This window comes from Simochromis diagramma, unplaced genomic scaffold (genome assembly GCF_900408965.1).
Source record: "Simochromis diagramma unplaced genomic scaffold, fSimDia1.1 OVJJ01000466.1, whole genome shotgun sequence".
NCBI lineage: Eukaryota > Metazoa > Chordata > Actinopteri > Cichliformes > Cichlidae > Simochromis > Simochromis diagramma.
The window spans coordinates 2,371,807-2,394,493 of NW_024387287.1; the positions used below are offsets into that span (position 1 = coordinate 2,371,807).

The following is a 22,687-nucleotide window of genomic DNA, read 5'->3' on the forward strand; positions in this document are numbered from 1 at the left end:
CTCGTAAATGACGTCCTCCGGGACTTTATCAATCGGTGCGCGTTTGTCTACTTGGATGATATCCTTATCTTCTCTAAAACAGCGGCGGAGCATTTAACACACGTCAGACAGATTCTGCAGCGTTTGCTGGAAAACAGACTGTTCCGGCACCCTGGTAAGCCCGGTGGGTCGCCGGGAGGCTCCCGTTGAGGGGGGGGTACTGTCAGGGTCCCTGTGCCTACCCGGTCGGCTCAGTATGGCTACATATGTTTTGTATTCTTTTTTTAATTTTTTCCCTGCTCTCTCCCTTCCCCTCTTTCCCTCCTCCCTCTGCCTGGGCGGAGCTCACCTGTGGGCTCCTGCCCTTGGCCCACGCACCTGTGGCTCATCACGAGTGATCCAGCTCCTTTATAAGATGGCAGCCCTGTGTTTCTCGTCGCTGGACCGTTGCCGACCCTCGTCAGTGTAACCCCAGCTCAATTACTTCTGAAGTGTTTTCACAGCGATTTACCTTACTATCCCTTCGTGTCTCTGTGTACAGATTCCCTGGACCTACCCCTGTGTTACCCGAGTGAGTGGAGTGTGAAGAGGAGTGGACGGAGTGTGTGTGTGTGTGTGACTATCGGCGTCTTTCCCGTTCGTGTGTGGACGCCCGGAGCCCGGCTTTCCCCTCACTTTTGTAAATAATCACCTGGTGTATCATAATAAAGACTCTTGTGCTTTCAAGACCTAGAGCCTGCGCGTGAGTCCGTTCAGTCCCGTTGTGACAATAACGCTGAAAACCGATAAAAACCCTGAAAACCATACATTTCACACCTGAGCCTCAACTCTCGCGGCCCGGTACCAAACGACTCACGGACCAGAACCGGTCCGAGGCCCGGGGGTTGGGGACTGCTGATTTAAGTGATCTAGGTAGCTCTGTTTTGGAAGTTCAGTTAACGCTAGAAATGTGTTTTGGAGTTTGTTAGTGTTTTGGAATTTGTACGTGCTTTGTCTCTAGGGGCCACCGCATATATATAAACATATATAAATAAAACCACTTTTTTTTTACATTAGTAATTACTTTTGTGCATAATTTTATATTATTGTTAATAATAAATTAATTAAAGCAACAAGACAACCTGAAGAGCCAGTTCGGAGCCGAAAGACCCGGCTCTTTTTAGTGAGCCGAGCCGAAAGAGCCGGTTCTCTAATAAGAGCCGGAAATCCCATCACTATGACAAAACATGCAGCATCAGAATCTGTGAGATGTCAGCTTTCAGACCTGATGGCAGGTCTGCGTACGTGCCATCAGGTGAATGATCCACGCTTTGTGTTTACATCTTTGTGCAGAATCCATTTACCTGCTCTCATTTGCTGTTTTAGCTGTTTGGTTGTTGCTGAAATAGTTTTGTGAGCTTTAACCTGAGATTGTTGGGTTTCTGGCAAAATATATTTATATTTAAAAATCGATTCAGGATTTAATTAATCAATATTGCGTTATTTAAGCTAAAATCGATTTGAATTGGAAAACTGATTTTCTAAACCCACCCCTACTGCCAATTACTGGCAGCCGGCTCTTTGCAGGCTGTTTCCAACTATGCTGATTAAAGAGAAACTACCACAGGTTTTTTATAGGTAATAATGCACACTTTTTAGGTTTGCTTCAATAAATATTAGAGATGGCACGATACCACTTTTTTATGTCCGATACCGATATCATAAATTTGGATATCTGCCGATACCAATATGAATCCGATATAGTGTGTTTTAATCAACAAAACTGTTTTTTTAAATATCTTGCTGCATTTTGTATAAGTTCATACTCACGTTTAAAACAACAACTACACTAAAGCTATTCTGTTATACCGGTATGCAAAAAAAAATTTCATAGTTCAGCAATACTGATCAATCTAATAAACTTAAACCTACACCATCCTCCCTATTCTGGTATTTTAAAGAGTACTTAGCGTAAATATTAAGCAACCTAAGTAATAGGGTTCCAACTCCCAGCAACAACAAAAATAAATAAATAAAAAATAGGGAACCACCCTCCACCTCATGATGCTTAATCGACGTAATCAACCTTAATTTGATGCAGTGTGGAAAAAAAATGCACAGAAATAAATTATTTTTCAATATATTAAAATATTAAATCGATTCAACATCTTTCTTCAACAAAATTGCAGACTGCACAGATGGTACCTTCCCAAAGGAAAAAGTACTATAGCTTACTAGGGTATATATATTAGACTTAATAGTTACTATATACAGTAATGGACTTCTATTCATTTTGCATCAAATTAAAACTTTGGGTGTCAGATAATTATTTATTAAAAGCTAGACATTTTAAATGAGAATAAGAAAGAAAAGTATGTCTTTGTGCCCCCTTTTCCCTGTTAATGCCCTATCGGCCCCCCTGGCTAAACTTTGCTAGATCCGCCCCTGCACAGTTACCAGCGTCAGCTACGTAGAAAAAGATCCTGGTGTAGAAAGTAATATTAAATAAATTCTAACAACAGCTTATCAAGCTTAAACGTGCTGCTGTTGTTTATCCGCTGGTTTCCTCTTTCTGGTGCAAAGTGGGCCAAAAACAAACAAGAGAGACGGACTCGCGACAGAAAAGCCGATCAGCTGATCATTAAGCAGTTTCATGATTGAAGTAGCAGCAAGAAGAGGCAGTCGCTCCATATATCGTTTGTTAAGCTTAACGCAGGAATGCTTTACAAACATTCAGAGATGGACTTACACATTTGCTTTACTTCTCTCGGGGATAACTTTGTCGGAGATCAAATGCCGGGTTGCTAGCAAAGCTCCACATGCTATCCAGACCACCGACAGGTCCCGCATGCCACAGCCGCTCTATCACGTGATGCATACTGCTCCGACGTGCTAACGTTCTGAGGCGAGTTACGGCGTGTTGCAAGTTTTGTGAGGTGCTTTCGTGATATTTAATGGATCGGATTACATTTTTTATTTTTCTCCGATATCCGATCCAGTAATTTAGGTCAGTATCGGACCGATACTGATACGTAATATCGGATCGGTCCATCTCTAATAAATATTAATATGTTATTAAATAGAAACCGGCAGTTTTGCATTTTGCAGCTCTGTTTTCCACTTATTACACAGAAACTACCAGGTTATTGAGTGGTAATAATTTAGAAACTACCAGATTATGACATTCTTGTGCATTGTGTGTGTGTGTGTGTACTATTGCCACTTTATTATTGAGCTGTAATAGGAAATGTTACCAAACTTTTTTTATATACATAAAATATACTTTTTTTTTTCTCATGCACTTGGTCAGTGATCACCACTCTCATGCTTTCAATAGAATAAGTTGCTCATTTAACATGAGTGAAACTGTGACAGAGCATATTGGCACAGCTCAGACAGTATCCAACTGGACAGCTTCATACCCTGTTCTAAGGTAACAGATGCTGCCTTTTCTGTATTCTCAGTATTTTTGCTTCTTTGGGAGCTTTTAAAATAACACTTTAAAATAATGGAAATTTAATAGACATTTCCTGTAATTAAAAGAGTTCAAGAGATAGGAAGCTCAAGTTAGAAGCTTGAGATAGAAGTTCAAGCTCCTCTTGAGCTTCTATCACACAGACACAGACACACACACACACACACGCCCTCTTACAGCATCCATAAGTGACTGAGACAGCACTGAGACTCTCTTCTAGACACCCACAGGCACAATGTACATTTCATATTTTTAATTTAAAAAGTTCAGATTGTCTATTTTATTTAATTCATTTAATGTACAGAATTCACCTACTTGCTGCACACAATGCTACTACTGTGTACAATACTTACAGCATAAAATGCTACTTACTTAATGTACATAATTCACCCACTTGCTGCACTCAATGCCACTTACTGCACATAGTGCCCCCCATGTATATATTCACTTAATGTATATAATGTTCTTCTCTCCCCTTTTGCACAGTCGAGGAGTGTGTCAGGATACATTTCACTGCATGTTGTACTTGTATAACTATGCATGTGACAAATAAAGAATCTTGAATCTATCTTGAATCTTGAGTTTCAAAGTGTTCATGTATGTATTTTGTTACAGTTTTTATGGTAAATAAATCTATTCCTACTGCTTATTATTTCTTCTTTGTTAACAGAAATCTTGGTAAATCAGGGCTCAGAGTATCCTGCCTCGGATTAGGTAAGTATGGTATATATGGAACATATACAAATTTAAGGTGTATTCTGTATTCAGTTTTCTTTAAAATGACAAAATACCCGGTACTCCCTTGATACTGTGTGATAAGTCATAAAAATGTGAATCATTTTAAAAGAAATGTTTTACCATGTTAATTATGACGGTTCAGTATGTCCATTTTCAATTTATAAACTATGGCTGTAGTAATGCTAGCACATTTTAGCAGCTCTGGTAACCTTATTGATGTGATAAATATGAACAGATTTTCTTTCTCTGACTTTTTGGATCAACAACAAGTACTGTAGAAGTTTTGTCTCGTCTCTATCTTGTATCTACTTACTTTTAAGAAGTGTTGAGACATCCAGCAGTTGATGTCATTAGTGCAGCTTATTAATTTGTGGATGGATTTTTTATCATCAGAGGAAAGTGATAAGTAATACTGTGTAATGTAATGGACCGAGGACTGACACAACTGATTGAATTTTTCATTTGTGCAGAACTAAAATTGCGAATTGAAAAATAAAAACTGTTGAGCTGTTGAAATTATTTTTAAAACAGTGAAATACAGATGGGGATGGGGTCGAGTAAAGAGGTATAAGACTTGATGAATGACTGCTTCTTTAGGATTTACAGGTTAGAATGTGAGCATTGAGCCTGTGGCAGTAATTAGATCATTATGTGAGGGAGTGCTAGATAGATTACTATGAGAGGCTAAGATATTACACAAGACACCAATTCATCACACCTATTTGTTGAAAGAAATTCAGTTGGTATGTTTTTGGAGGCATTAAACAGTTTATCAGTGGATGAAGACAAAAAAATGGAATAGACTGGATTTTATTGATCAATTGGGAGATGTAGGATTGTCTGGCTGATTTGATTCCATTGTTGGAGAAGTAAAGTGCATTATTTCTTTTTTTTATTAATTTATGATGATGATGATGATGATGATGATTATTGCATCATTCTGTAGGATCTCCAGCAGTGTCTGTTTACCACGTTTACCTTTACACTGTTTCTCTAGGGTGCTTTTGATGAACCACATTCATTAATAGTTTTGACAGGGGCAATGTGGTCAATCATTTGATAAATGGTACTACAGAACGTGTCCATCATTTCATCACATAATTACAGTAGTGTACACTTTGAAAACTCACTGATGAATGAATTCAGCTTTGCTGTCATTGATATGATGCTTATTGACAAATCAATTTGTATTTGTTTTTGACAGATGAATAAAATATTTATGAAAAGAGAAAAATAGCTCACCAATTTCTTCCAGGAAGCCGTGTCTCAGTCTGGGAGGATGATATATAGTAAGCAGTAATACAGCAGGAGAAACTGACGTTATAGAATAAATTGACGAAATAGAATTATTAAATCTACATAACTAAATATTTAAAACTCAGATAATTTTCAAGTAGCAAAGTTTTACAATAAAAAAATTTGTTGTTATAAATCACATTGCCCCTCTTGTTTTTATGGATGCAATGTTCAAAAGTGTAATTGGTGGGTGATGCTTCAATCAGCTCTATATTTCCAGTGTCATGAAGCCAGGTTTCCCCTGGGCCGGGACCACCTGATCATCTTGCATAACATGTGCAAGCTTAAGTCTGTCAACAGAGACACCCTCCTGCCAACCGCCAAAGTCCAAAAAGAAATGTTTTTCGCCCAGTTTAAGAACGCTGTGTGGCCCGTCATATGGTGGACACAGTCCTATGGGCATCATGCCTGACGAAAACGAAACGAGCAGAGTCCAACGACCTCGGAACAAAAGTGTCAGGCAGGCAGTGGTGCACAGGACCATGAACAGGAAATAAGTCTCTTGGGGGGCGAAAAGGCAACATAGAGGTATCGAAACACGGGGGGGGGGGGGCTCTCAGGTAGTGATGTTCAATACTCGAGAATCACTTTACTGACTCGTGAATCATGATTCACAAGCCCAACTGACTCACTGACTCATCCCTGTTGCTGTTAGCAAACTAATTCCATTAGTAGAAATATATCTAGCTTATAATTAAAATTGTGGGGGAAAAACAACAGCCAGTTTCGTAACAAAAGCATTTCTGCTCTGAACTGGAAGAAAAAACCCTGAGTAGAAGCTCACATCAAGAAAATAGCTCCTCGGTTCAGAGTAGCATCGCGCTGCTAACATTCTAACAACACATTTGAGCTACTCACCCCCTCGCTTCCTGTGCTGAATCGTAAGCATAAGCTAATCACTCAGGACTAGCTCACCCCCTCCCTCCTGTGTTGAATCAAAGAGCGAGCGAACAAATCACTCACTCACCCCCTCCCTCCTGTGCTGAATCATAGAGCGAGCGAACGAATCACTCACTCACTCACTCACTAACCCCCTCCCTCATGTGCTGAATCAAAGAGCGAGCGAACGAATCACTCACTCACCCCCTCCCTCCTGTGCTGAATCATAGAGCGAGCGAACGAATCACTCACTCACCCCCTCCCTCCTGGCTCACAGCTTCTTCTTCTTCTTGGTTGGCAAACAATGTTAAGGCGCATTACCGCCCCCTGGCTCACAGCGCAGTGGACATTTAGATGAGAAAATATATATTTGACACACTTAAGGAAAATACTAATAAAATACAAATAAACAAAATAAATGTTTATTAAGCAATTTTGATAGGAAGTTGCTTAATGTCAAAGGAGCTTGCAAAGGAAAGCGTCTGGACTTCTTTAAGTTGCTTGAACTTTTTCAAGCAACTTAAAGAAGTCCAGACGCTTTTCTTTGCAAGCTCCTTTGACTACGATGACCTGGATGACTGAGAACCTTCACAGACATAGAAGTTGCTTAATTTTAGAAATGTTTTTGCTCTTTTTTCTCTATAAAATAGTTTGTTTGTTTTTTTGAATCATTCATCTTAGCAGTGGGATTTACATGAAAAGCTAAACAAATTAAGTTTGAGTGAAAATGTAAAATTTTGGCACTCTCTGGTCAACTGACTCAGTGAATCAAATGACTCAAAAAATCCGATTCACTTTGGTGAGTGACTCATTAACACTCGATTCAGTAAAACGAATCAAATTTACCATCACTACTCTCAGGTAAGAATTTCCCGGGGACCCGGAGGGGCTGGCCGAGGACCAGTTCAGCCGGGGAGACCCCGAGGTCTTCTTTAACCGCACTACTCAATCCCAGTAAAACCCACGGAAGACGGTCGACCCAGTCGCCACCTGTTAAGGAAGCCCAGAGCGCGGCCTTCCCGTTAGCTTGCGGGTGGTATGCTGTGGTGCGGTGGACCTTGACCCCCAGGCCATCAGCCATGGCAAACCAAAGCTCAGAAACAAACTGGGGGGCCCTGTCTGAGGTAATGTCAGCAGGGGGACCAAAACGCGAAACCCACGTTGACAAAAATGCTCTGGCCACTGTCACCGCTGTCGTGGACACCAGGGGTACCGCCTCCGGCCACCTGGTCGTGCGGTCCACCACAGTCAAAAGGTGCATGAAACCCTGTGACTACAGCAAGGGACCAACCAGGTCCACATGAACGTGATCGAAACGCCTACCGGGGACACGGAATAGTTCGAGGGGTGCCTGCGTGTGCCGGTTGATTTTCGAGTGTTGGCATGGGATACAAGCTGCCGGCCATTATTTCACCATTTTGCGAAGGCCCGGCCAAACGAACCTGGCGCTGACCAGCTTGACCGAGGCCCGGACGCTGGGATGAGAGAGGGTGTGCACCGAGTCAAAAACACGACAACGCCATGAAAGGGGAACCACTGAGCGGGGGCGGCTGGTGGAGACGTTGCAAAGCAGGTGCGGACCGCCGTCCCACACAGAAGTGTCCTCCAGCACGAGGCCCGTTTTCGTTGACTGAAGGGCAAGGATGTCCGGGTCAGCACGTTGTTCAGCGGACATGGCAGCGTAGTCGATGCCGACATACACCAGAGAAACCAACACGCGTGAGAGACAGTCAGCGACTGGATTGGACTTACCAGTCACATGCTGAGTGTTTGTGGTAAACTCTGAAATGGCCACCAACTGGCACTGCTGGCGTGCGCTCCATGGGTCAGAGACCTTGGACATGGCAAAAGTCAAAGGTTTGTGGTCAACGTACGCAGTAAAGTTGCGACCCTCGAGGAAAAAACAAAAATGTCGTGTTGCGAGGTGCAGGGCAAGCAACTCCCTGTCAAAAACACTGTACTTGCGTTCGGCATCCCGGAGCGTACGACTGAAAAAGGCCAGCGGTTGCCAGAGACCTGAAACCAGCTGCTCCAACAAGGCAACCCAAACTGGCACTTGGAAGGGTTGATGATCAGGCCGAGCGCTGCCAAACGCTGGAAAACCTGGCGCAGATGGGACTCGTGCTGGCTCGCTGAGCAGCTGGCCATCAATATATCATCCAGGTAAACAAAAACGAACGGCAGCCCGCGCAAAACGGAGTCCATCAGCCGCTGAAAGGTCTGGGCGGCACCTTTCAGGCCAAATGGCATGCGCAAAACCTGGTGATACCCCCGCACCAAGTCAATTTTAGAAAAAAATCAAGGTTCCGGCGAGATTGGCCGAAAAATCCTGAATGTGGGGGATGGGGTAACGGTCATTCTCCGTGGCATTATTTCAACGCCGGAAATCTCCGCATGGCCGCCACAGAGCGTTCGATTTGGGCACCATGTGTAGCGGAGAGGCCCATGCACTGTTCGAACGCTGTACAATGCCAAGGCGCTCCATGGCTGCAAACTCTTCCCGAGCGACGGACAGTTTCGTGGGGTTGAGCCGGCGCCTCAACCCTGTGCTTCGTTACCGTGCTAGAGAAATTAGGGACAGACAGCGATGGAAACTCTAAAAGCAAACGCTGAAAAGCAACCCCGGAGGTCACTACATTAGCCCGAATCAGGGGCTCGGCGGCCCGAGTAAAACAGGGTAGCGAAGAAAACGAGAGAGCACAAACATACTGTGGATGCAGGGGCGGAGGACAGAAGAGGGAGACAGTGAGACAGTGGCGGCCTAAAGAGAGAAGGAGGTATAAGCTGTGTCTCCCGTCTATTATATTGGGGAACGTTCTGTCACTAGCAAACAAGATAGATGAGCTAACAGTGCTAGCATGGAGTCAAAGGGAATATAAGGAGTGTAGCTTGATGTGCTTCACTTAATCAAGGACGCACCAGGATACTCCTGATGAAAACTTATCCTTGAAAGACTTCCACACTGATCAGACCAGGGGGTTTGCGATTCTTGTTAACAACAGAGAGTGTAACCTTGCTCATATAACATTGCTGTCAAATAAATTAGTTTAAGGACTTTAAAAAGTCTGTGTTTTGTGTCTGCCTTTGGGCCCATCCTCACTTCGCTCATGACAGTACAACCTGGCCAGTCATGGACCCAGCAGATCCAATACTTGCAGCCATTAAGTCACACGGGGTGCTTTGTCGGGCTCACACAAGCAAGTGTTGCAGTATTTAGACAAACAATGCCAAGGAATCAGCGACACACAAGACAAGATGTATTCGGTAGTTTGTGACATTCATCCTAGTGTAACTGCTTAGGCACCAAATCTTGAGTGCTAGCGCGGCCTGAGTCTTACTATATATTTTGACCTATTGCGGCGTGCCTTAATTTGTTCACGCCGTTTTTGAAGACAGTTCCACATAGTGACTATTAAATCTCCATCAGGGCAGTTGCTGTGAGGCTGATTTTGCAACTATAAAATCAGCCACACATCAACTGTTCCCTGACTTTAAGACAGAGGCAGCTGAGACATGCTGGCCTGAATATGTGCTACTGGGGTTTTAAATAAAAGACCAATTTGTCTCTCATGATGAGCCTCCTCGGTTTGAAAAGTTTATTTCCCTCATGCTCTGTATTGACATTAATGATAGGTTTGTAGCTTAAACCTATTCAAGATAATTTAATTACACAGCAAAGCAAGACACGAATAGGCAAAGTTCTTTATGTTTCTTGTGCACGGGAGAGAACTGGACAAACGCCGTTCCTTCGCTCGACCCCAGTTGCTCTCGTCTGCTCCCCCGTAACACTGCTCTTTTATTGAGGTTACATGAATATACATAGGTTCATTAACATATGACGTCTACATACACACAAAGAGTACCTTGCCTGTGTGTGTGTGTGTGTGTGCGTGTGCGTGTGTGTGTGTGTGTGGTCAGTGTGTGTGGTCAGTGTGTGACCCCATAAAGACTTCCCTAAATCTGCTGGTCTGGAAGTCCAGCAGTTCATCTAAACAAAAGGCACTTAGCCTAAAACAGATATAGATACGTTTATCCTACCATAAAACAATAAGACAAGGTACGACCTCTTCCCATGCTCCCAGGATGTAGGTGTGAATGCCAGAACACTCTGGAATGCACACCAAGCCTTTGCAGACTATTAAGGATCACACATCCTATCACTACACAATCGATTATACACCTCTAAGCATATATGGTTAAATATTTCTAAGCATAAATGACAATAAACAATACAAATCTAACAAACACAACTGTTCAAACACTACATGTTCACCTCCCCAGATACTCATCCTTGGTTTACCATGGCTGGAAAGGCACAAACCACACATCAACTGGAGCAATTGTAAAATAATGAATTGGAGTATATTCTCACATGTCCATTGTCAAGAATCTGCCCTTCCATCTGGCCCAGCCACCTTGGACCCAGCACCTTTCGCTCCACCTGATCTGTAATCCATCCTGGATGACTACAATGGCCAACAGGAAGTTTTCAGGAAACACATTTTGATTTTTTCGAAGACCCAAGGGGAACACCACTTCTATGTCTGCAGTGTGTTACAGTGGTTCCTGGGAGAATTAGTTATATATAAAAGCAAAGACATGTGATGGCAGGTGAAGACAGATCGAGTTAAGGTATGTGCTGTCACCAAATGGCCTACCTCCACCTCTCGGATACAAATACAGCACTTCCTGGGATTTGCCAACTTCTACCACTGCTTTATCTGGAATTACAGTAAGGTTTCTGCTCCACTCACCCAACTCACCTAAAATACCTTTCTCTTGGTCTCCAGAGTCCAACACTTAAGCTTAAGGCACTCTTCTCCTCAGGACCGGTCCTCGTACATCATGACAGTGGCCTGGCATTCGTACTAAGCTTGATGTGTCTGATGCCAGGGTTGATGCAGTTCTTTCCCAGCGCTCAAGGCCCCAAGGTAATCTCCAACCCTATGCTTTTCTCCCAGTAACTGTCCCCTGAAGAGTGCAACTACAATGTTAGGGAAAGGGAGCTCCTGGCTGTTAAACTGGCACTGGAGGAGTGGTCCATTGGCTTGAAGGCACAAAGCAGCCCTTCACTACCTGGACTAACAACAAGAACTTGGCTTTATTCCTTCCCTTATCCCTCCTAAAAGACTAAAAGCTCACCAGGCTCGTTGGTCCCTGTTTTTCAGGCTATTCCATTTCAATCTCTCTTATTGCTCTGGGCCTAGAAACATTAAACCTGATGCTCTCTCTTGTCAGTTCTTTCAGGACACTAACCAGTCACCTGTACTACCAGGTGTCTAACGTGGGATAGCATGTCAGTGATCCAGCAGGGCCTGTGAGAGTAACCTGATCCTGGCTCAAGTTTGCCTGCCACAAAGGGGTATTTTGTGAATACCCTTCTCCTCAGGCACTACTTCTAGTGGGACACCTTAGAGAGGAATGTTAAGAACTGTGTAGCGGCATGTTCCGAAGGAAAAGCAGCACGCCAGTCTGCTCCAACCACTAACTGTCCCCCATTGTCCCTGGTCACTCATCTCCCTGGACTTCTTTACTGGTCTGCTCGCATGTAATGGCAAGACGTCTTCCTCTTAGTTATCAACAGTTTCTGCCCATTTCATTGCTCTCAATAATCTACCTACCACCTTTGAGAACGCACAGACCCTAGTACCAGATAAGCCATGTCCCAAAGTCCCCCAGGATTACAGAACTGTGGCATTGACTTCCCAAGTCATGAAGACCCTGGGCTAGCCTTGACCTTGTCCAGGCCTTGACCTTGACCAAATCTGACCTATTATAGACATCAGGATCCCCTTCAGTTCGCTTACCAGCCCTACGTCGGAGCTGAGGATGCCATCATCTACCTGCTCAACTGTGTCTATGGCCGTCTGGTCATGTTTTCCAACCTTCCCAGTGTATACCATCAAGCCAACCCTCCTGGATGGGGCCAACCCTCCTGGATAAGCTGGCGAAGTTATCCAGGGCTAACCCTCCTGGCTAAGCTGGCAGTGACGCAGGTGGATAACTCTCTTGTGTCATGGATTGTTGATTACCTGACAGGAAGACCACAATATGTGTGTCTTTAGCATTGTGTGTCTGACAAGGTGATCAGCAACACAAAGGCATCACAAAGGACTGTTGTCTCTCCTTTTCTCTTCACCCTCTACAACACAGACTTCAGCCATTACATAGAGACCTGCCATCTTCAGAAGGTTTCTGATGACTCTGCGGTGGTTGGATGCATCAGAAACAGTGATGAGACAGAGTACCCAGCTGTGGCTGACTCCTTTGTCACATGATACAAGCAGAATCATCTGCACCTCAACACAAAAAAGACCAAAGAATTGATTATGGACTTTATAAGGACCAGGAAACCTGTGACCCCTTTTTTTTTTGCAATCCAGGGGGTTGATGTGGATGTTGTGGAGGACACAGAGATAATAAACTGGACTGGGTTAAAAACACCACTGCAAAGACATCAGGTTGAGGGTTGCAGATGCCAAAAGACTTAATAAACAGATCTAAAAGGCTAATAATGTTGTGGGGATGGAGCTGATCTCCCTTAAGGTGGTATCGGAAAGGCAGATGTTGTCCAAGATAATGGCATTGCTTGACCGTAACTCCCACCCACTAAATGAAGTGCTGATAAGTCACAGGACACAGTCAGCGAGAGACTGAGATTACTCAAATGCACCACTGAATGACACAGGTAATGACACTTGTCCATCAGATACACTGATAGGTTTGTAGCTTAAACCCATTCGCTGGAACGTTCAAGACAATTCTACTACACAGCAAAAGCAAAACACGAGTAGGCAAAGTTCTTTATGTTTCTCATGCACGGGAGAGAACTGGACAAACGCTTGATCCCAGTTGCTCTCGTCCGCTCCCCCGTAACACTGCTCTTTTGTTGAGGTTACATGAATATACATAGGTTCATTAACATATGACGTTTCATATAGGTATACATGTGGACAAAGAATACCTTGTCTGTGTGTGTGTGTGTGTGTGTGTGTGTGTGTGTGTGTGTGTGTGTGTGTGGGGTCAGAGTGTGACCCCATAAATAGAATAGAATAGAATTCAACTTTATTGTCATTGCACATGCACAGGTACAGGGCAACGAAATGCAGTTTGCATCCATCCAGAAGTGCTTTAGTGATATAGATATATTACAATATATATTAGCAATACTATAGATATGTGAGTATATTACAGAAATGGGTCTATTATGGTATGTTATAATGTACACGGTATGAAGTATGTTGTGAATATTCTATAACTATAAGTATGTACAGGCTGTAGTGAGTACAAGCTATGTACAGGATATGAACAGGATATAAAGAGTTCCCTAAACCTTATGGTCTGGAAGTCCAGTAGTTCATCTAAACAAAAGGCACTTAGACTAAAACAGATATATGTGTGTTTGCTATACCATATATCAGTAAGAGCAGATATAACCTCTCTCCTAAGTTGTGTGTGCATGCCAGAGTGCTCTGGGAGGCACACAGAGTCTCCACAGACTACTAAGGATCAAACCTCTACCAACATGACATTGATTATGCAACTCTAAGCATATATGAGTAAACATTTCTAAGCATAAATGACAATCCAACAATACAAATCTAACATTTCCCCCCTTTTGACATTGATGCCAGAAAAGTTCCCAGTTATGATCACCTCTTGTCTGACAGTGTCAATGAATTGTTAACCGTCAAAATAAAAAATTTACATTTTCAAAAACATCCCAGCTTGGTGGTGCTCCTCCTCTAGACATGTAAAGCACACGTGTCTCTGCAGAGTAGTTTAAGTTCTGCAGGGCGTCATAAATGTCTCTTCCAGTTGTTTCCATCACTGTCCACAGGACCAGAGTCCAAATGTATGTAGAATAAGCATTCAAACATACCAGGTGGTTTTGTTGTTTGCCAATGAGGCTTTCAGCTATCTCCAAAGCTGCAGGCCTTGTCAGCACTCTTGTTTTATGGCCTCTATCTACCCCCATTACCTCACTTCAGGCCTTCGTCCTGCAAGGGGGATACTTATGACTCCTCTACTGTCCATTCATCTCGGCAGAAAAACCCCTTTGTGGAAAGGGTATTGGATCCAGTTGTCTTATTGCTGTTATGATCCCGCCTGTTGAGTCACCTCAGCAGTCTTGTAGAAGGGGTCATGGTGCAACTGACAACAACAATGACACAAAGGAAGACCCTCTTCAGAGTGTCACTGCATGTATAGCACAGTGACACAGCCCTGGGTGATGTTCATAGGAAATTGCTGCCGTCACCACCATAGCTTCTGGTTCTTGTGCTTTTCACAGAATCGTGATGCCATCCTTGGACTCCCTCTGTGCCGTCGATGGAGCGTGGCATGCTCCCCTCATCCTTCAGGTGCCTGTCTGTTGTCCATAATCTCCTCTGTCGGCCTCTGGAAAGCCCCCTTGGCACAGCTCTCATTCCAACGCAGCTTCATAGTCCTTGCTGTGGCTCCAGAATCTGATCTCATGATGGGCCCCAAACAGCTCGACATTTGACCTCGACCACCTCCTGGGCTGTCAGCTATGCCTGGAATGGTTCTTCTTTCTCACTGGGCCTCTGAAGATTTCTCAGGAGATTCCTTTCAGCAATACTCTGACTGCTGCACCTGTATTTCCTTGCTAGGAAAAACTTCTATTTGGAAAGCATGTCAACAATCATCAAACCACATTTCTCTTTAGTTCAGTGAACCTCACTTATAGGCCATCAAAGCCTCATCTGAACATGGATGCACCACTTGTATACGTTTAATACCCGTAAATGAACTGTTAATCCCACAAATCACTGCAAAAATTATATAAGACATAGAAAACATTGTTTCATGTTAATTCTGGACCCCTCCACTTGACACATGGACACTCCCATGAGTCAACTCATCAACCCTAGATTCCTGTCTTAAAGAAAAATGGTTAGCTAGATCATGTCCCAGGCAACCTCAGGGTGTCTCCTCCTCTGGAGCAGCACCACTCCGGACCTACAGCTGTTCTGTTTTCAATATGTTCATATGCTAATGAGACAAATAAATGTAAAGTGTATTTCTACTGTACATCGAAAAATTGTGAATCTTTTATTTTGACTTCTGGATAGACAGGAAGGCTTTTATTTTGACATGTGCATAGACAGGAAGCAGGAAATGCAGAAAACAGTGGGAAAAGCATGGCTACACCTTTGTAATCATTCGTGTGGAATCCAAAGCAAGGTGGAGTCCTTCAGAAAATAATAGTCGTAAGTTCTGTCAGTTCTTTATATATTAAGCAATTAATAATAGGGTGTTTTGAGACATTATTTTGTACCTTCTTTGAAGTGCAGTTATAGGGTGTAGCTTCTGAGCTAATGATACTGTTGGGTCTGTGTTTCCACAAGCCCCGCTAATTCTAGAGACTTATTCATCATGAAGAAAACAAGACAGTCGATCGATTATTTGCGCAAGGGAGGCCTCGTCTGTGTCCACCACGAAAATGACCCCCAGATCTGACCTCCTCCTGCTACCTTTTATTGGGAGACAGTTCACACAAAACACGTCAGAACAAAGCCACGCCCACATGGTCCTAAGACAAAGCATTTGTATGTATATGTGTGAACTTCTGTAAGAATGTGTGTGTGTGTGTGTGTGTGTGTGTGTGTGTGTGTGTGTGTGTGTGTGTTATGTGAGAATGTGTGTGTGTGTGTCAGACCTCCTGCTGACCAAGGGGTCGTAAACGCAGGAAGCTTACATCAAAAGAAACAGATCTTTCAGATAGGATGTATCTACAATAAAACCTCCCCCAGCACAGAGTGGTTGGAGAGGTGGTCAGGATCAAAGGAATGGCTTTGATCCTACTGCTTGAACTAAGACTGTACAAATTTAAGAAACACAATGGCAACATTCAACAATTAGACTTAACATTTCCCTCCTTTTTGTCATTGTATACTTAAATTTCAACTTATGCACCCTTTGTTTGGACAGTGTCAGTGTAGATTTCATTCATACACAGTAAACTACATCCTATACATAAGCAAATCAATGTCAACAGTCCAAAAACAGGAATTAATATTTTCAAAAGAAGATGCCACCAAGGACCAGACAGTAACCAAGCTATCCAGCCTTGTGGTGGATCTACTCCTGTCGTGTGATTCATTATGTATTTCTGCAAGTAAACAACTGAATGTCAACAGTCGAACAAGAAGAATCATCATTCTCAAAAATCACATGTCACTACGATCCAACTGTATACAGACATAGGCATTTAAACTCATCAGTTGACTTATTGTTTTTCCATGTGGCTCTCAGCTAACTTCAAAGCTGCAGCCTGGTCAACACCCTTCTTTATTGACTCCTATCAACCCCCCCCCCCCAAATCTCACTGTAGGCATCCTGTGGGGGTTAGAGTCAACTGGTGAATTATCTGCATTTACAACTCTTCTCCTGTTCTGTTGTCATCACAGAAAACGCTTTGTAAAGGAAATTGGATCAAGGTGTTTTGATCTTCTTGGCTCAAAACCTCAAGTGTTCATGATGTAAATGTAGACAAAAGGCTTCTCTGTTTACATCCTTCTTGCAGAAGACAAAAGAATAGATGATGTTGCACAAATTCCATGATAAATCTCCAACTAATCCATTGTCCTTCATACACATAGGCAATTGGCCTGTTTCCAGTTCGTTTGAGTGTTCAATGTCCTGCAACAAGTCATATTCTTTGAGTCAGACGAGCAGGTCTGTCGTACCAGAGCAGTTCACCTTCCCGGCTACTGGTGAATCAACCTTCCATTCAGGTTCAGAGGAGTTGAAAAGTTAGCAGTGTTCCTGGATGTGTTGCTAAAGCAACCAAACAAACTGTCTCGCTCTCAGTGATGCTATATGGCCACAGTCCAGAAGAATGTGTAGCCAGTGGCATCACAAGCATAACTATTGGTCTCGTTGTTTATGTGAGCGGTTGTGTTCTTAAACTGCCACCAGTAGTTGTTGAAAACCCATGCGGGTACTGGGTATGGTTTGCACAGGCTCAAGAAGATGCACAGCACATTCCCAGCCATTCTGATGAGTACCTGTGGCTCAGTTGGTTTCTTCACCGGATTGAGACAAAGGGCCCTGGAGGCTTCCCCCCCCCCCCCCCTTTGTACCTGGTCTTCCTGCCACTTACTCTGAACTGGCCTGGATGTGTGTCACCTTCTTGCAGTGCGCTTGATGCATCCAAGTGTTTCTTCTGCGGAGAAACAGAATCATCTGGCAGATCATTTGTTCTCAAGACTTCTTTACTTTTAAACATTTCAAGCATCTAATCTGCAAATATGCTCTCTCTTCTGCTCTTCTATCATCACTACAGAAGACTAGAACTCTAAATGCTCTAACATATATAATCTCAAAAAGTCAGACCATTCTCTGCTGGAGGAATCCTCATGTACATCTTAACTAATTCTATACAGTCTAACCATGTCCTGCCTGTCTTCCTAAATCTTAACTTTACTGTTCTATTAGTTCTCTCTACCTGCAAATTTTTTTTTTTTAAGTATTTAATAATCCTAGAGTGAGTATAAACTACTGCTCATCTCCCTCCTGTTGAGACATGGCATAGCCCATGGCTCAAAATAGCAGCAGTCTTATACAAATTATTAGGCAGTATTGGTTTATCACACAGATAATAAACACCAACCTGCAAGCTCGCTCCCTTGGTGAGCCACAACTGTTTTCCTGCAGTAGGTGAGTGGCCCTACATGTCTGCTGATGTTGTACTGCTAAAATGTTAACACCATGTTTAACTAAAGCTGCCTCTTTTGTGATCTTATCTGCAAATACTTTCCCTAATGCAACTGGATCCTTCCCTCACATGTGTGCTGCACATTTACAAACGGCAATTCTACTGGGCAATAACACTGCCTCCAGCAGATTTTGCAAGAGTTTGGCGTGTTCTACAGGTTTCCCTGTCGAAGTTGTCACACCTCATCTCACTCACTGCACTACAAAGAAATGTACTGTAGCAAATGCATACTGCCTATCAGTGTATATTGTCTCTCTGCAGCTTTACACGCTTCCGTTAAAGCTAGAATCTCTGCTGCTTAAGCAAATATGAAACATGTTAGTTGTCCTGCATAGATAACTCTCTCTCACTGTCTGCTACAGTAAAACCTGTTTTAGTCTGTCCCTCTGCTGTTTTAAAACTCGAACCATCAACAAACCAAACCTTTCCCTCAACGAGTGGCACAGCTATTAAGTCATCCCTCGGCTTACACTTCTTCTCCTCGCGCTCTCTACTCTCATGAGAAGTGCCCTCTTCTTTTGTTGGCAAAAAGGGTTGACAAATTCAGAATTGTACACCACTTTATGGTAATATGTATGGTTGTGAGAGTAATAGTAACATTAAAGGCAAGTGTCTTGTAGGTGACAGAAATGTAAGTTTAGTCTGCAGTAGTAAACATCTACCTCGTGTGGAACTAACAATGTCAAAAGGTGAAATAAACTATTTCCTGAAACATTGTACAGCTTAAACTGCTACACATACTGATCTCATGCATGGAGGTAAAGCACAAGCAACTAGAGCTAATCTTTTAGGATAGTAAGTTACTGGCTTCACTTGTGGAAAAAGTGCTGTTAGTTATTTTACAGTCACTTGGCATTTGTGCTGTTCACAGAACCACAAGTCCATCGCTGGACCTCCTCTGCGCTGTCACTTTTTGGAGCTTGGCACGCTCCCTCAGGTTCTCATGTTCCAACGCTGCTGAAGATTTTAAGGCAGAGCACGTCGTACACCTTAGTTGTCTTCCTTAACGTCAACGTCGAAACTCTTTCATCTTATTTAAGATTTGCTGTGCAAAGTCTCCTCGTGACAATCCTTTGGAAGCCCAGTAGCACAGCTCTCTGTGCTGAAGGTGATCTCTGATCCTCCTGAAGACTCTCTCCAGGCCTCAGCTTCCATCTTGTGGGCGATCCTCTCAGTCACTCCTTCTCGTCATGGCACCTCACGACATCTACAAATTTAAAAAAATGACACTCCTCTCGCCACATGGCTTTCGCCATGTGTCAACTCCCCAATGAGACATGTACAAGAATGTTGCACAGTCTCCCTAAAACAATCTCCAGGGTTCGTCCCTTGGAGCAGCTTCACTCCAAGCTGTAACCCTGTGTAAAAACATTAGTCAGCAGTTAAATGTTCAGCTTGTTTAACTCCCAGATCCTGTATCCTAGAAGACAAAGTCTTAAAGTTAAAACAACTTCACATTTGCAACCAACTATATTTCATAAGAGTAATAAAATATTCAGCGTCACAGAGACAAGGATCATTGCAGGTTTATTTTAAACTCATTAAACTCCTACTTTTCCCATAATTTGTTCCAAATTATTTAACATCTCAACGTCATTCCACATTGTAATCAGTGACTTCCCTTAAGTTTGTCACTCACCATGAGCCCAATAGTGGTCAGATAATGAACCCCATGTAACTATTTTGTAACCACTGCACATCTGTTCAATTGTCACTTGTCTGTCTGTGCTGAATCCTTTACAAGCACTCTTAAAGAAAAACAAACATTAGCCAAACACACGGTTCATCCTGGTTGTCAGGTGTCGGCCATCCAGATTCCAGAGGAGCTGTGAAAATTCATAAAGTTAACACTCGCTGTGGAAAAAATAACAATGGTCTCATCACAATATGTCTCAAACTGTATTAATTTCTCCCCTGTATTTTTCACATTTTCTCCAACATTCTCTCAACAACACAGTGTAATTTCATCATCAACATATAGCCTGTAACTACAATTTTCTACATACAAAATCTCAGTAATCCTGTGGTAGAAAAACATCATTAAGTTGTGTCCTGCTGTAAATCACATGATCAAATCACATGATTAACCATCTGTTGTAAAAAGAAATGTAAATGTTAGCGCTGCGCAGGTGTATACACTCTTTCTCACAGTAACCTCTGTGAGCAACACAAGGTAGTGAATGGTACCTGGTAAATTCACAGACACAGAAAATTTTAAACTAAAAAGGTTAAATTTTCAGAGTTCACATAGTCATGTAACCCAAGTTTCCTCCTGTGGTCTCCTTCTGCTTCTGCAACAGAGAGACACACAGAGATACATCCACACCTTTGTCAGGTGGGGGTTAACTTCACACAATGGTGTTAAGTCAGTCAGTCTTGTCAGCTTCTCCATTTATTTTAAAATTCTTACTCATTCACTCAGTGATTCCTTCTTTTGCTGATTGTGGAAATTATCGTTGCATTCATTTCCACGCTCAGCAAAACGACGTCATTTCAAAAAGAAAAATAATTTAGACTGGATTTCCTCGTTGAATCCTTTTGGACAGGAACTTATTTCCTAATTGTCCCAAATAAGTGGCTTTCTCCTGAGCCCATTTTAATTTTGGAGAAGCTCACTTTTCAACAGTTTTTTCGACGACGCTTCGGTTCTAATCGTGCAGATCTGCTCAAACAGAGATCATTAAACAAAACTTTCAGTGCACCATGAAAGTAACAAAATAAAAGGAAAGAAAGAAAATAAGGGAAAGCAAAGGAAAGAAAGGCCTTGTTTAAGTCATGACACGTGTTCTTCATGCCAGGGGGATAAATCGTAACAACCCAATTGGCAGGCTCAACTTAGTAACAAAAGACAAATGAACAGCCAGTTTAATCTCAAACATTCATCCAAATCAGCCATACACACAACATACAGCATAACCCTGTTGTCTCATCATATAATAAGTTTCTTCTCATGTAACCAAATGTGTGCCATGGTAAAACTTCTTCACACATCAGAAACTCACAATCAGCTCACTCAACTCACTCATTTAAAACCTCTCATCAGCATTCTGTTTTCTCCTCTACGATGCAACCATCTGTCCTCCTATAATATTCAGTCCACTAGTCTATGTATCACTTTCATCTTACTAGTGACTTGGACAAGATGACAAACAGAATCTCATGCTTAAGATGCTGTCTGGTCTTCATGAGTATCATTTATTGTGTATGTGCATGTAAGGGTTAGTATAGTTAATGCATTTTCTGTATGTTTTTGTGTTCGTCTCTCATCACACTTTCATTATTCTCATCACTGCTTAAAACAACACACATCTCTCTCTCTGTTTTTTTTTTAACTGTACTTTTCTCCAAAACAGAAAGTAGCATTACAGCTGTTTCAGACTGAGAAACACCAAACACTCTTCGTGCTATCATTGATCCACACAACTATTTTATTTCTTTTTGTCCACTGGGCAGGTGATCTGCAGAATCACGTCTGCCCCAGCTGGATACCTTTTCACACACACCATGACGTCAAACACTCTCACACTCACTTCTGCAACGATCCACACATCACGTGCTGCCCAATAAAAACTTTGCAGTGTATTTCATCCTCTTTCAAGGCAGACTTACACAGTTTATTCTCCAGTAGACAACAATCAGCCACACTCACGCTGACCACGTCTGGCCCACACACACACAACATAGGCCTATCGCTTGCGTCTACACGCACAGCTAGCGCTCTCTGTTGAAAACTCTCAAACGCCCCATATGGCGGAGAATTCAACCTTCGGACACTCTCTAACGCCCCATATGGCGGAGATTCCGGACTCTCTTCACGGCGGAGTCACCGAACCTAGGTTGTCTCTACGCCCCACACGGCGGAGAAGCCTGCGTCTCTCTCACGCGGCTAGCGCGCTCCCGTACCTGCGTTCAATGCAGGGTCACGTAGCCGCTCTCTAAGGCCTTCTGTACTCACTGTTTGTTTACGTTCATGGGAAGAGTCTCTGGATCCCGTCAATCGTCACCCATCCCGAGGGGAGGTCAGGCGCAAACGTCCCGGCCTGGTGACAAGCCAAAAACACCAGGGCTTTACGTCAATCATCCCAGACGCTGTGGTGGTGTCCTCTCCCTCTCCTCGGTGGATGCAATGTGTTAGGCTCCGGCTCCGAAGGACCAAATAAATGTTGGGTCTGTGTTTCCACAAGCCCCGCTAATTCTAGAGACTTATTCATCATGAAGAAAACAAGACAGTCGATCGATCGATTATTTGCGCAAGGGAGGCCTCGTCTGTGTCCACCACGAAAATGACCCCCAGATCTGAGCTCCTCCTGCTACCTTTTATTGGGAGACAGTTCACACAAAACACGTCAGAACAAAGCCACGCCCACATGGTCCTAAGACAAAGCATTTGTATGTATATGTGTGAACTTCTGTAAGAATGTGTGTGTTATGTGAGAATGTGTGTGTGTGTGTGTGTGTGTTATGTGAGAATGTGTGTGTGTGTGTGTGTGTGTGTGTGTGTGTGTGTGTGTGTGTGTGTGTGTGTGTGTGTGTGTGTGTGTTATGTGAGAATGTGTGTGTGTGTGTATGTGTCAGACCGCAGGAAGCTTACATCAAAA

At 43.0% G+C, this 22,687-nt stretch overlaps 2 long non-coding RNA genes across 2 annotated transcripts; one reads left to right on the forward strand and one right to left on the reverse strand.

Moving 5' to 3' along the window:
- Positions 1–286: 286 nt before the first annotated feature.
- Positions 287–707, forward strand: LOC120716254. Its single transcript, XR_005691854.1, has 2 exons — positions 287–438; positions 521–707. It is a non-coding gene; the product is annotated as an uncharacterized LOC120716254 (long non-coding RNA).
- Positions 708–19,038: 18,331 nt separating this feature from the next.
- Positions 19,039–22,351, reverse strand: LOC120716253. The gene is made up of 2 exons (XR_005691853.1): positions 22,045–22,351; positions 19,039–19,296 (listed from the first exon to the last, which is right to left on the reverse strand). It is a non-coding gene; the product is annotated as an uncharacterized LOC120716253 (long non-coding RNA).
- Positions 22,352–22,687: the final 336 nt, after the last annotated feature.